Source organism: Dunckerocampus dactyliophorus, chromosome 2 (assembly GCF_027744805.1).
Source record: "Dunckerocampus dactyliophorus isolate RoL2022-P2 chromosome 2, RoL_Ddac_1.1, whole genome shotgun sequence".
Classification (NCBI taxonomy): Eukaryota; Metazoa; Chordata; class Actinopteri; order Syngnathiformes; family Syngnathidae; genus Dunckerocampus; species Dunckerocampus dactyliophorus.
Genome location: NC_072820.1, coordinates 10,765,489 through 10,777,598, shown reverse-complemented (window position 1 = coordinate 10,777,598; position 12,110 = coordinate 10,765,489).

Sequence of the window (12,110 nt, the reverse complement as noted above, 5' to 3'; positions counted from 1 at the left end):
TCTTGAGCCCTCCATCCTCTGCCTTTTAAATGATGTGTTTGAAGAGTACGTTTAGTATATATAGCAGCTTTTCTTCCATGATGTTCTTGGAACCAAAATGGCCGTGTTTCAGTGTGTGCCGCCAATACTAATGTGCTCTAATGAGAGAACGTTCCAGACCGTATTTGCTCAGTTTGGCTGCTGGGACACACACCAAGTTTAGTCATGAATCAATAAGATTGGTCAGTGAAAAAGGACACTTTGAGGAGGACAGTAGTGTTTAACTCAGGTTACTGCACTTCTATTGTAGCTTCATCTCCCTCTAGTGGTCACATGCTGCAATGCAGCAAAGATGCCTCCCTACAGGTAGCTTTGTATGGAAGCTCGACGCCTGATTTTGAGTAGCTCACTAAAGGGTCAAAGAATATGTGCATAAAATCTCTTAGTGTCCACTGGACATTGTTAGCAGTGTAGTGAATATGCAGATTGCTGAAGAAGCAAAAGGATTGACGTTATTGTTTTGACTGCGACATACTCCTGCATACACAAATGAATGCGCAAGTCCTCCATTTAACAGAAATTGTATTTTTTTCCCCCCCAAAAACACCCAATTTGATATTACTCGTACTAATATTTCTAGGCTCCAAAATATCACTTTTTTTCCCCTATATTTAAAAAAAAAAAAAAAAAAAAAAAAAAAAAGTCCCCTAATATGCAAAATTTACTTTTTAACTGTTTATTAAGACCACAAGGGCTAAAAATCAAATCTTCTCCCTCACTTGTTTGCTTCACTTTTGAAAGCGATGCACTCGCTTTTGAAGTTCAGGTGTCACGGGCGGCGTGTAGCCAATAATAGGACCCCAAGATGCAGAGAAAAATTACACCAAAAAAAAAAAAAAAAAGCAAAAAACGTAAAACAAAAAAATGTAAACCCAAAACATCCGGGCCTAGCCACTGGGAAAAATACAACACACGAAAAAAATGGCTAAACTAAAGACATTGCTAACACGGAAATAGCAGGGTAGGAAAAAGCTAAGCTATCGAACAACCATCCATCCATTTTCTATACTGCTTCTCATTAGGGTCGAGGGGGTATTCCAGCTGACTTCGGGCAACAGGCGGGGTACCCCCTGGACGGGTCGCCAGCCAATCGCAGGGCACATATAGACAAACAACCATTCACACTCACATTTATACGCATGAGAGTCTGCAATTAACATAACCTCTTGGAATTTGGGAGGAAACCGGAGTGCCCGGAGAAAAAACCCACGGGGAGAACATGCAAACTCCACACATAGATGCCAAACGGAGAGTCGAATCCAGGTCTTCCAGATCTCCTGACTGTGTGGCCAACATACCAACCACTCAGCCACCGTGCGGCCACTGCTGAAAACCGAGCAGGAAAAAACTAACAAGAACATAAATCGCTGTTGAAAACCGAGCAGGATACCAAGCAAAGTACAAACAAAAAGCCACTGCTGCAGACCAGGAAATACAAGTACTCACAAAACCAGAGAAGGAACGACCAGAGAGCTAAGGAGTAACCAGACTGGGAGTACAGGAATCAGGCAAGCATGAGGAAACAATCTGACAACAGGTTTGAGACACAGCAGGGTATAAGTACTCCAGGTGAGTAATTGGTATCAGGTGTGTCGTGAGCTCCTCCCCAGTGGGTTGGTCGTGTTCTGCAACAAACAACAGAGAGAGGGCAGCAAAGCAGCACCACAGCTCATAACATCAGGGTTTTAATGACATCATCAACAAAACCCCTCCTTCTTCACGGACATAATACCGCCTTTGACCCACGCCTAGGTAGATGAGAATGCCCACCACTTCACGGAAAACAGCTTTGTAAAAGACATAAAAATAAAAAGCAGGCTTCACTAAACATCATGGAGCTGTGCCATCTATCCATCAGTCGGACGTGACATTTACCTCTAATGGTGAATGGTCTTTCACTTGTATCGCGCTTTTCCACCTCCAGCACTTTGAGACTGATAGCACATTTACCTACTGATGACACAGCATCAGGAGCAACTGGGGGTCCATGAGGGAGTATCTTGCCAAAGGACACTTCAACACAATCACAGGAGGACAGAGGATTAAACCTGTAACCTTCAGGTGGGGAGACGGTCACTCTACCACCTGAGCCATGCCGCCCCCAACCTCTAACCTCTAACAGCCACATTGCAGCTCGAATTCCGCAGCTTTACTTCATCACGGTTTTTCAAAAATATAACAAGTCATGCTGTTTTGTGGTTGAATACAGCCCATTATTAGCCAAAAAATATGCATATTTAAGCAAATTTTATGTATATTTCTGTCTAAATTAAATATTTTCAGGCTTAAAAATGGCTAAATGAACTCAAATACACTAAACCCTGAACTAAACCCTGGACCTCGACTTCACTTCCTGTCCGCCACACGACCGCCACACACGACGAACACATTTATTGTAACACGCACAAGTGCAAGTCTTTAATTTTATGTCTTTAATGGCTTATTTGGCCTATTTTCTCTGATTATATCGTCTATGTCAGTGGCAGTGGCTCAAGATGTAGAGCAGTTTGACCAGAACCCGGAAGGTTGGTAGTTTAATCCTCGCTATCCATAATTATTATGAATATTTCATTTGAAGAGGAATTAAAAAAAGAGGTTTTCTATGCACTTCCTGCTTCTGTCGAGTGCAGACATGTCTCTGCTTGCTTCTACTTTTTTCACTCTGAAATCATTCTACTTTTTCCAAGTCTTGCAGGTGACTTAATTTATTTTCTTTTAAGTAAACCAAGACTTTTTGAATGATTTTTTTTATTTTTCCAACACATCTGACGAGCCAGCGGCTACAACTTGTTCAACTCGCCCGGATGAGTAATCCAAACAATGTCTCCTTGTAAAAGCTGTCGCATATATCAGCAAGAAATTTGTGCGCTACAAGCAAGGATTTTTGCCTTGGAAACCGAAAAAGGACTCCATGAAACACTCACAGTGGAATCCAGTGGTAAGATGTCCACATTTACCTCCAAAGGAAAGTGTGAAAAAACTGTGACGTACAACCTAAACAATACTGTGTCTTTTCCAAGACTTTGTAAAGACACTTGTCACAGACTTGTTGCTCAGTCGAAGTCAAGTCGAAATGTTGGTATCTACGAAGATTTAACATCACCCGAAATAAAGCTAACAAACACATTTTTATCACTGTCAGAGCCAAATGTGACTGTAACAAACAGAGAGAGACAACTATCCCCATGAACTCAGCACGAAGCGGCAGACAGACAGAAAAACTGTGCCAAGTGTTAAGGTCAAAGATACTCTGGTGCTTGGAGACAGAGCCATATCTAACATAAACATAAACATAAACATAAACAGAACAGGTACTTCCAGCTATCCAAGTGCCACTGTCTCTGACATCACAAAACTGATACCTGAGGAACATCCAAAACACCAATGGGCGAAACATCTCATTGTTCATGTTGGTGCAGTGGATGTCAGACAGAAGACGTCTGAAAAAAGACTTTAATGAAGTATTTGAGAGTCTTGATAAAGTGGCAATACCAATGTTCATCAGTGGACCTCTCCCAAACATCGACAGGAGGATGAACAAATTCAGCTGTTCAGACCCACACCTGAACAGAGGACGACTGACCGATAACCTCCTCCACGAGACAAGAAGAAGAGGAAGAGCGAGAGAAGAACTCTTGCCTTGCCACCCAAGGACCCAGCAAAGGATTCAGCCACAGCAACCACAGCTGCTCCTCCAGAATCCAGAACTCAGATTTCAGATGCAGCAGCTCCTTCTTCACCTTCCCCACAGGCCTCACCACAGGCCTGGGACCCACCTGCTGCATCTACACCCTCCAGAGATGCTTCACTACTGTTCCCGTCTCACCCATGAGATTTCCTGACCGCCTTGAAAGTTTAGTGAAATCAGGGATTTAAATGGTTCCCCTCACTCCAGACATGGCAAGATCAAGGATTCTATCCTCAAAAAAGAAACGGGCCCCTCTCCCTCGTCGGCAGACTCTACCAACCAAAGCTACCCCAAGCTCAGCCTCCACCATCAGCTCTTATACCCAACAGTGTCAATGCTGTTATCTTGGACACTAAGGGCCTCAGCGTTGCTAACCCTCATATCAACCAGAGGTCTAGGGAGGGAGTGTTCTCGCCTAAAACAATAACTACTGTCAAACCACATCGATTAGTATCAAAGCAATCTAATCCACATCCCTTGCAAGAACACAACGCCCAGTTCAGCTATAGCTAATCTTAAACATCCTGTACAAATCATTTTTAATTAATCATTTTATTTCCTTTTACGGGCCGCACGGTGGTCTATTGGTTAGCACGTTGGCCAATACAGGAACAGCCTGGAGATCGGGAAGACCTGGGTTCGATTCTCCCCTGGGCATTTCTGTGTGGAGTTTGCATGTTCTCCCCGTGTGCGCGTGGGTTTTCTCCGGGCACTCCGGCTTCCTCCCACATTCCAAAAACATGCAGGTGAGGTTAATTGGCGACTCTAAATTGTCCATAGGTATGAATGTGAGTGTGAATGGTTGTTTGTCTATATGTGCCCTGCGATTGGCTGGCAATCAGTCCAGGGTGTACCCCGCCTGTCGCCCGAAGTCAGCTGAGATAGGCTCCAGCATGCCCCCGCGACCCTAATGAGGATGAAGCGGTATAGAAAATGGATGGATTTCCTTTTACAGTCTTGATTTTATGTTTTTAACTGAGGCATGGCTTGACAAAGACACAGATAATGTTGTCCTGATTGAGCCTAGTTCTCCTCATTTCAACTTTGTATCTGAAACACAACAAAACCAGGTGTTTGTGGGTTATTCAGGGACAATATACTCACCCAAAAATTGTCATTTGGGCTTATTTCTTCTTTTGAGTTTGTGTCATTCAAAATGGTGTTAAAACATACTTCCATACTTTATATTACTATTTACAAACCACCGCAGGTTTGTTGTATTGTTTTATTTCAGTTGTGCGCACTGATTTTGACGTTTTGGTCATTACAGGGGACTTGAACGTGCATGTGGATGTAGCTAATGACAGTCATGCTAAATAACTCACTGCTGTCCTTGAAATGTTTGGTCTAACTCAGCATGTGACTGAACCCACCCATAGCCGAACGGCGCACTCTTGACTTCATCATCACTAACGGTGTTGCTATTTCAAATGTGAATGTTGTGGATGTCACTTTATCTGATCACTTTTGTGTTTTCGCAAGTCAAAGCTCCAGGTGCATGATGAGGTTTACAAAGAAACGCTACATGAATTCAACCAAACATTGCGTAGAACAAGGGAGAGTTATTTTTCTGAAAACATTACCAACTGTGGTAACAACTCTGGTGTACTGTTTGCGAGAGTTAACAGAATAACAGACCCTCCAGTTTCACTGCCCTTACAAATCATTTCTACATCTAAGTGCGATGAGTTTGCAACATTCTGTCATGACAATGTTCAAGGGATTAAAAAATGCGATCATTTCCACAACACAAATAACTTTTCTGCAGCCGGCTAGACATCTCGAGCTGACACATTTCACACCTGTCATTGACAAAACAGTCAAGGAGATCATCTGCTGTCTGGGTCCATCAACGTGCTGCCTTGATGAGTTACCCACTAGAATTCTACAGTCTGTGCTGAGCAGTTTGCTACCACAACTCACTCATTTAGTTAATGTCTCACTTCAGACAGGAACATTTCCAAAGGCCCTAAAAACTGCTGTCATAAGCTTCTTCTGAAGAAGAGCAGTCTTGATGCCACAGTGCTGAACAAATATCGGCCCATATCAAACCTGCCATTCTTGGGAAAAGTCTTAGAAAAGGTTGTACACCAACAGCTTGCTGACTTTCTCCTCTCTAACAATGTGTTTGATACTTTCCAATCAGACTTTCCAATCAGGAGACAGCTTTGATCAAGGTGACAAATTATATCCATCTGAACACAGATGCAGGCAAAGTCTCACTTTTAGTTCTGCTAGACCTAAGGACTGCCTTTGACACCAATGACCATGTGATCTTACTACAGAGGTTAGAAAACTGGGTGGGAATCTCTGGTACTGCTCTAAACTGGTTCAAGTCCTATCTGGAGGACAGGAAGTACTTTGTTGGAATTGGTAACTGTGTCTCAGACTAAATGGCTATGACCTATGAGGTTCCCCAGGGGTCAATCCTGGGACCCCTATTGTTCAATCTGTACATGCTTCCTTTAGGCCAGCTAATACGCAGCTGCAATGAGTCCTACCACAACTATGCAGACGACACTCAGATCTGTGTGTCGCTGACGGCCGGTGAACGTGGTCCTTCAGATTTACTTTGTCACTGCATCAAACAGATCAGTGTGTGGATGCAAAACAACTTTCTCCAGCTAAACTCAGACAAAACTGAAATCAATGTCTTTGGCCCACAGAAACAAAGAGAAGTGTTATGGGCACCTTGAGATGCTTTCTCTAAAACCTAATCATCAGGTTAGACATCTAGGGGTAATAATGGACTCAGACCTGAACTTTAAATCATTAACATTATCAGATTTTTATCACCAAAAAACATGCCAAAATCAAGGGAATAGTGTCTAAACTAGATTTAGAGAGACTAATTCATGCCTTTGTCTCCAGCAGCTCACCGGGCTCTCTAAACGAGCTGTAAAACAGCTGCAGTACATCCAGAATGCTGCTGCTCGAGTCCTGACTAGAACCAGATGCTACTAATGCTACTAAAATGTTATTTTTCCTCATAATTTTACGACGTTATTGTTTTTGTTAGATTCCAACTTTTTTTCTCTATCCAATTGACTTTATTCTTGTAAAATTACTGCAGATTTTTCTATTTTGTTACTGTTGTTTTTATTTAGTTTTCTTATTAAATTACATTTTCATAATGTGCTGCGGGCCAACAAAAAAAACAGCCACGGGCCGCAAAAAACACTTTGGACACCTCTGTGCTAAGGTAAAGAGTAAAAAAGTAACTATATACCCTTTGGAAAGTAGGACGTTGCACTCCTGAGTGAACATGTATAAGATGTCCAGCAATCGCTCAACAAAAACAAAAAAAATCCTCCGTCATGGAAGTAAATTTCATTGGGAGCGTCAAGCTTCCTGGGTGGTTTGTCAGTTTGTGGAGCTCACGTAACTTATGCATGTGTGTTTATTTAGTCTGCAAAGCGGAACAGAGCCATAGCCGCGGCCAATTTTCTTTACATTGAGTGGAAAAAAATATGCATTTGGCAGATGGAAAAAGGAGGGAGCAGTCAAACAAACTCAGGGCCAACAGATACAAGAGCACCCCCCCTCCTTCCATCACGTCAAACCACCAACACTAACAACTCTGCCCTTTTTTTTTCACAGTTTTACCGCTTCTTTTCCAATGATTGCATTCCTCATCCAGCACAGTCATTAGGCAGATTACCACTCAAGTATTCTCCAACAAAATCTTATCAGCTCAAGTCGTGTGGCAGGCTGGCTGTCGCAGGTTTGTCTGCATGGAAACTCAAGCCGGCTCACATAAACCGTTTATTTCATCTTTGGTTTGAAGCTCATGAGTGGAAACACATGCTGGCCGTCTCCTGTGGACGGTTCAAATGACACTAATAAGGTGCCCACTTCGAGTTCTTGTGAAATCCCACCTGAACGTGCTGCAGTGCTCCAGCAGCACATGTGGCTCATACAGTTGCTAATGAGACTTAAAGTACACTCAAGAGGGCGCAGCCGGCATGATTCAGTGATGTTTATTATATTTACAAGGCTCGGTTTCCGTTCCAGATTTTGGCATCTGAAGGGGATCTTGTGATTGAGACAAAGATTCCGCTGATAGACTTTTTGGGTTGTTACTTAAAAACCTTGACTGCTGTCACTTTTTGCTGGGATAAAGGATCTAAATGATTTGTTTCCTTCCTAGAAATCCTGGTTAACTTTGGCACATGTGGACCTGCTGCATTCCCTCCCTTGGCGAGTCGTACTGGGATCCATTTGCGATTAAAATAAAAATACAATTGTGGTTGTGAGGAGGAGTTGCATGCCATGGTGTGACGCGACCAACCCGAGTGATTGAACACAAGTTGAATATAAAATGATATTTTTAGAACAAGTTCTATATTCATGTTCTATTTATACATGCGTCATTAACACGACTTCTCTCCAAGCGAATTGGAGCTTTTCTTCCCGACACACCACTAACCCGAGAGATGCAGCCATGACACGGAGAAAAAAGTGTCAAAAGGTGTCTGAAAGGTTGTTATAGTAAGTTAGCAAACAACAAAGGAGCTGCTAACAGTGGTCAGTGAATCAGAGTCTCCAAACAACTGTCAAGCAGCGAAGAAATATTACGTCCCACATAATATGATGTTAAAATATGATCGATTATCATTACCCTGGTGGTGTAATGGTACACGCAACTGGCTTTTTTTTGAGACGATGCAGGTTTGATTCACGGCCAGGGCCCCTACTCCCATCCCAGCCATTTGAGATGTCCCGTGCCAGCCCCAAGCCTGGACAAATGGGAGGGTTGTGTCAGGAAGGGCTTCTGGTGTAAAACCAAAGCAAAATCTCTGCATGCGATTGACTTGCTGTGGTGAACCCTGACGGGGAAAGCTGAAAGACAAAAAAAAATTATTATAATAATGTTTTTTTTATAATCTATTAAACTTTTTCCTCATTTTTATGTAATCCTACAAATGTATCCAGATAGATGCATTTCCACTTATTATTAAATGACCTGGGAAATGAATTGGTTTCACTGTAATGGCCATGATTAAGCCTTTTCCGAGATTTTGGTCCAAATAGCACACTGCCTGTGGAAACTATGAGGCTTCACATGTAAGATCACTCGCCTCCATCCCATAATTTCACTTTGAGAGGTGTTGATAACTGACAGAATTATCAAAATACTTATTTCATGCAACACACTATAGATAAAAATGAGTTTAATTACACACATTGCCTCTAAGCGAGGTTTTGTTAGCTAGTGCATGGGAAGTGAAGAGAAAAGGGGAGAATGGGGGGAAGTGGAGGGGGTTTGTGGGAGTTGGGGGCAGCAGGAGGGTGGTGGAAGGGAATGCCACCCACCAAGCCAGTTGCGGAGAGGCTCTGGGGGTTGGGCAACTCACAGGAAACAGTTGTGGCTCCATCCCAGGCCTCACACCGAGCAGCCCTGGGCCACCCAGTCATCCACAGGCGAGACCACCAAATGGCCGAGCCCACAGTGATGTGTTTATTTTTCATCCTTTGCTGATGGGAGGAGGGGGCTGAAGGGTGTGTGTGTTCAACCAAAGCTGTTTATTAAACTTTTGATATGTCGAACGTCACTTGCCGGAAAGTGTGTATACCTGCTTGTTTATGGTTTGTAGGGGGGATGAGAGGGTGTTGACACAAAGGAGTGTTTAGGCTTTGGAGGGGATGTGACGGGGGAAAATGGGAAGCCTCACATGCAGAACTGACTTATGGGTCAGTCTCCAGCTGTCCTTGCTTCTTGATGTCATGGGGAACAGGCGCAGAATGCAGTGGGGGAAGAAAAGGGACGCGTTTAGGATAGCTGTACCCTTGTGCATGATCCATAAACACTGTGCCATCATCAGGTGATGCAGCTGGCACAGATGAGGTCACTACATTGTATGTCAACGGCAGTCATTTTTACCTTGTGCATATTTTGTTATTTAAGAAATGTACTTGTTTATATTTGAATGGTCAATATGTCCTATGCACGAAAATTATTCTTTATAGATATTTTCGTATATTGTGAGCAGTGGCGGAGCCAGACATTTTTCATTGGGATAGCCAAGGTGAGACCATTACTCACATAGGGGTGGCAATAAGTTGATACCTGAATTGTCTAGATGGTCAGTGGGGTGGCCGGAGAGTGACGAGTAGCTCTGCCACTGCTTTTGGACCGTCTATTATAGCAATTAATAGATGGCCAGTGTGCCGAGGACATGTTTTCAATTCAAAGTTTCTGGATTCTGCTCCCCATCATGGCGGCCAAACCTGTGCTTGGGATAATACAGAAATGGATGCCGATCGGCACTCCTGTTTTGACTCTAGACTCCTTGGTTTACATGCCCACTCATGCTGCTACAGAGAGCTTCTGATATTAACAGATTTATGTGCTGAATCACGCTTCAGAATTCAAGTCAAAGTCAGCACAGTCACAAAACTTGACCGGAAGCGACCAAAGTAATCATGGAAAACGGATCTACCGCTTACAGTTCATGCAACACGCGGTTTTATTGACAGCTCCTCCACAAAATAGGCAGCTCTCTTCCGCAGTCCCCACGGAAAGTTGTGTGCTGCAGTGAAATGTGTCCAAGCGGAAACGGCGGTGAGGCTGAACTAATGTTCTGCGCCACAGAAAATTGTCCCCCAGCCGTGGGAGCGGCCACTGGGGTGGCCGGAGAGTGACCAAGGGTGGCCACGGCCACCCCGTAGCTCCGCCACTGATTGTGAGTAAGTAATGTGACAGAAGTAAACCGGAAGTGCTAAGCAGTAACCGGCAGTGCTGAGGAGAGAACAGATGACATAGTTTCTCAAAAGTGGGGAGTTTTCTAATATTGTTCAGCATTTTGTGCTCTCACTGAGCAGCGGTGGGTGCTGTTGACAGGTCCGCCTGCCCAAAGTCACAAGTAGCGATGGAAATTTCAGCTCCTTTTAGAGAGCCGTTCTTTTGGCTCGGTTCACTAAAAAGAGCCAGCTCTTTCGACTCCCAAGTGGCTCCTCAGATTTTCTATGTTGTCTTAAATTCATTTATTACCAATTTATGTGTATTGTGTAAAATGAATTACTAATGTAAAAAATACATCATATAAAATGTTTATTATTTATATGGGTTTATTTAAACCTCAATGAGCAGCTACAAAAAGATATTATAATATTATATTATAAATAAAATACAAAAACAAAGACCCATCATAATAGACAGATTAAGTCGAGATAGGTCAAATCTCTTCATGCAAATTTCTCACAAACGAATCGGCTCTAAGAGCACCACAGTGTGTGTTTAACCCCGCCCCTCACCCTGCTCAGTGTGGACACAGAGACGCGCCACACATCTTGACCAATGACATTCACCTTTAACAGAAAAAAAAAACAGGAAAAAACTAATCGGCTCCCAGTCGGCTCCCAATGACACGAGACGATTCGTTCGCGACTGACACATCACTACAGCACGTTGTGAGAAACCACGAGCAAAGAATTCTTTTACATTCCTGTACATTCTACCACTGGTCTACCTGGCGAACACGGTGAATGGAAGTTTATTTAAAAACTGTATTGTATTATTTGTTGTAGTGATGGACTTATAAGAAATGTACAGGTAACTGTTTACAGTTTTCACGGTGTCCTGTTGTTTCACGATGCTTCAGTGTCCTGCAATGGCGTAGTGCAATAAATGTATCGTGGACATCAGTAAAAGAAGCTTTGACTCTTTAATAGACAAGGGTAGCTACAGGTGTGATATGGGAAATTATCCAATTTCACTGAAATGGTCAGAAAATTATGGTTTACTACAAATGTATTCAACGAAACAGGCCCAGATTTCACACTGAATAAGTACATTTGAGAGTATTATTTCAGTGCAGTAATCCTTTCAAGTAGGATTCTTTATTTATAAATATAAGACCTTCTAAATATCTTCTTTTAAACATTATTAGACCCCTCTAGACATGAAATAACACCCCTAGAGTCACCTTTACACTCGTATTAACCAAATTAGTAAACATACCGGTAATAAGAGTAAAGAAGGTATTTAAGACACAAATCAAACTTTAATTATAAAGTTAGATTCCATCCATCCATCCATTTTCTATGCAGCTTCTCCTCATTAGAGTCAAGGGTATAAAGTTAAGATTTTTTTTATAAATATAAAATGTAACACAAAGTGCTTTACAGAGTTAAAAACAATGCTCTTATACCGCTCTGTGCCCCACACACACACATTCGCACGCACTTTACCCACAGAATTAAAAATATGGAATTATAATATGTGTGAGCACAGAGGAGCCAGGTGATGAAGCACTATCACATGAGCCGTCTGCCAAAATGTAGAAGTCTCCCAGAAGATGCGACAATCCTCAGCTTTGGCAATGTTCAAATCCAGGCTTCTTTGCGCACTGGCAGGAAGCCGCACCTAAACATAAACATC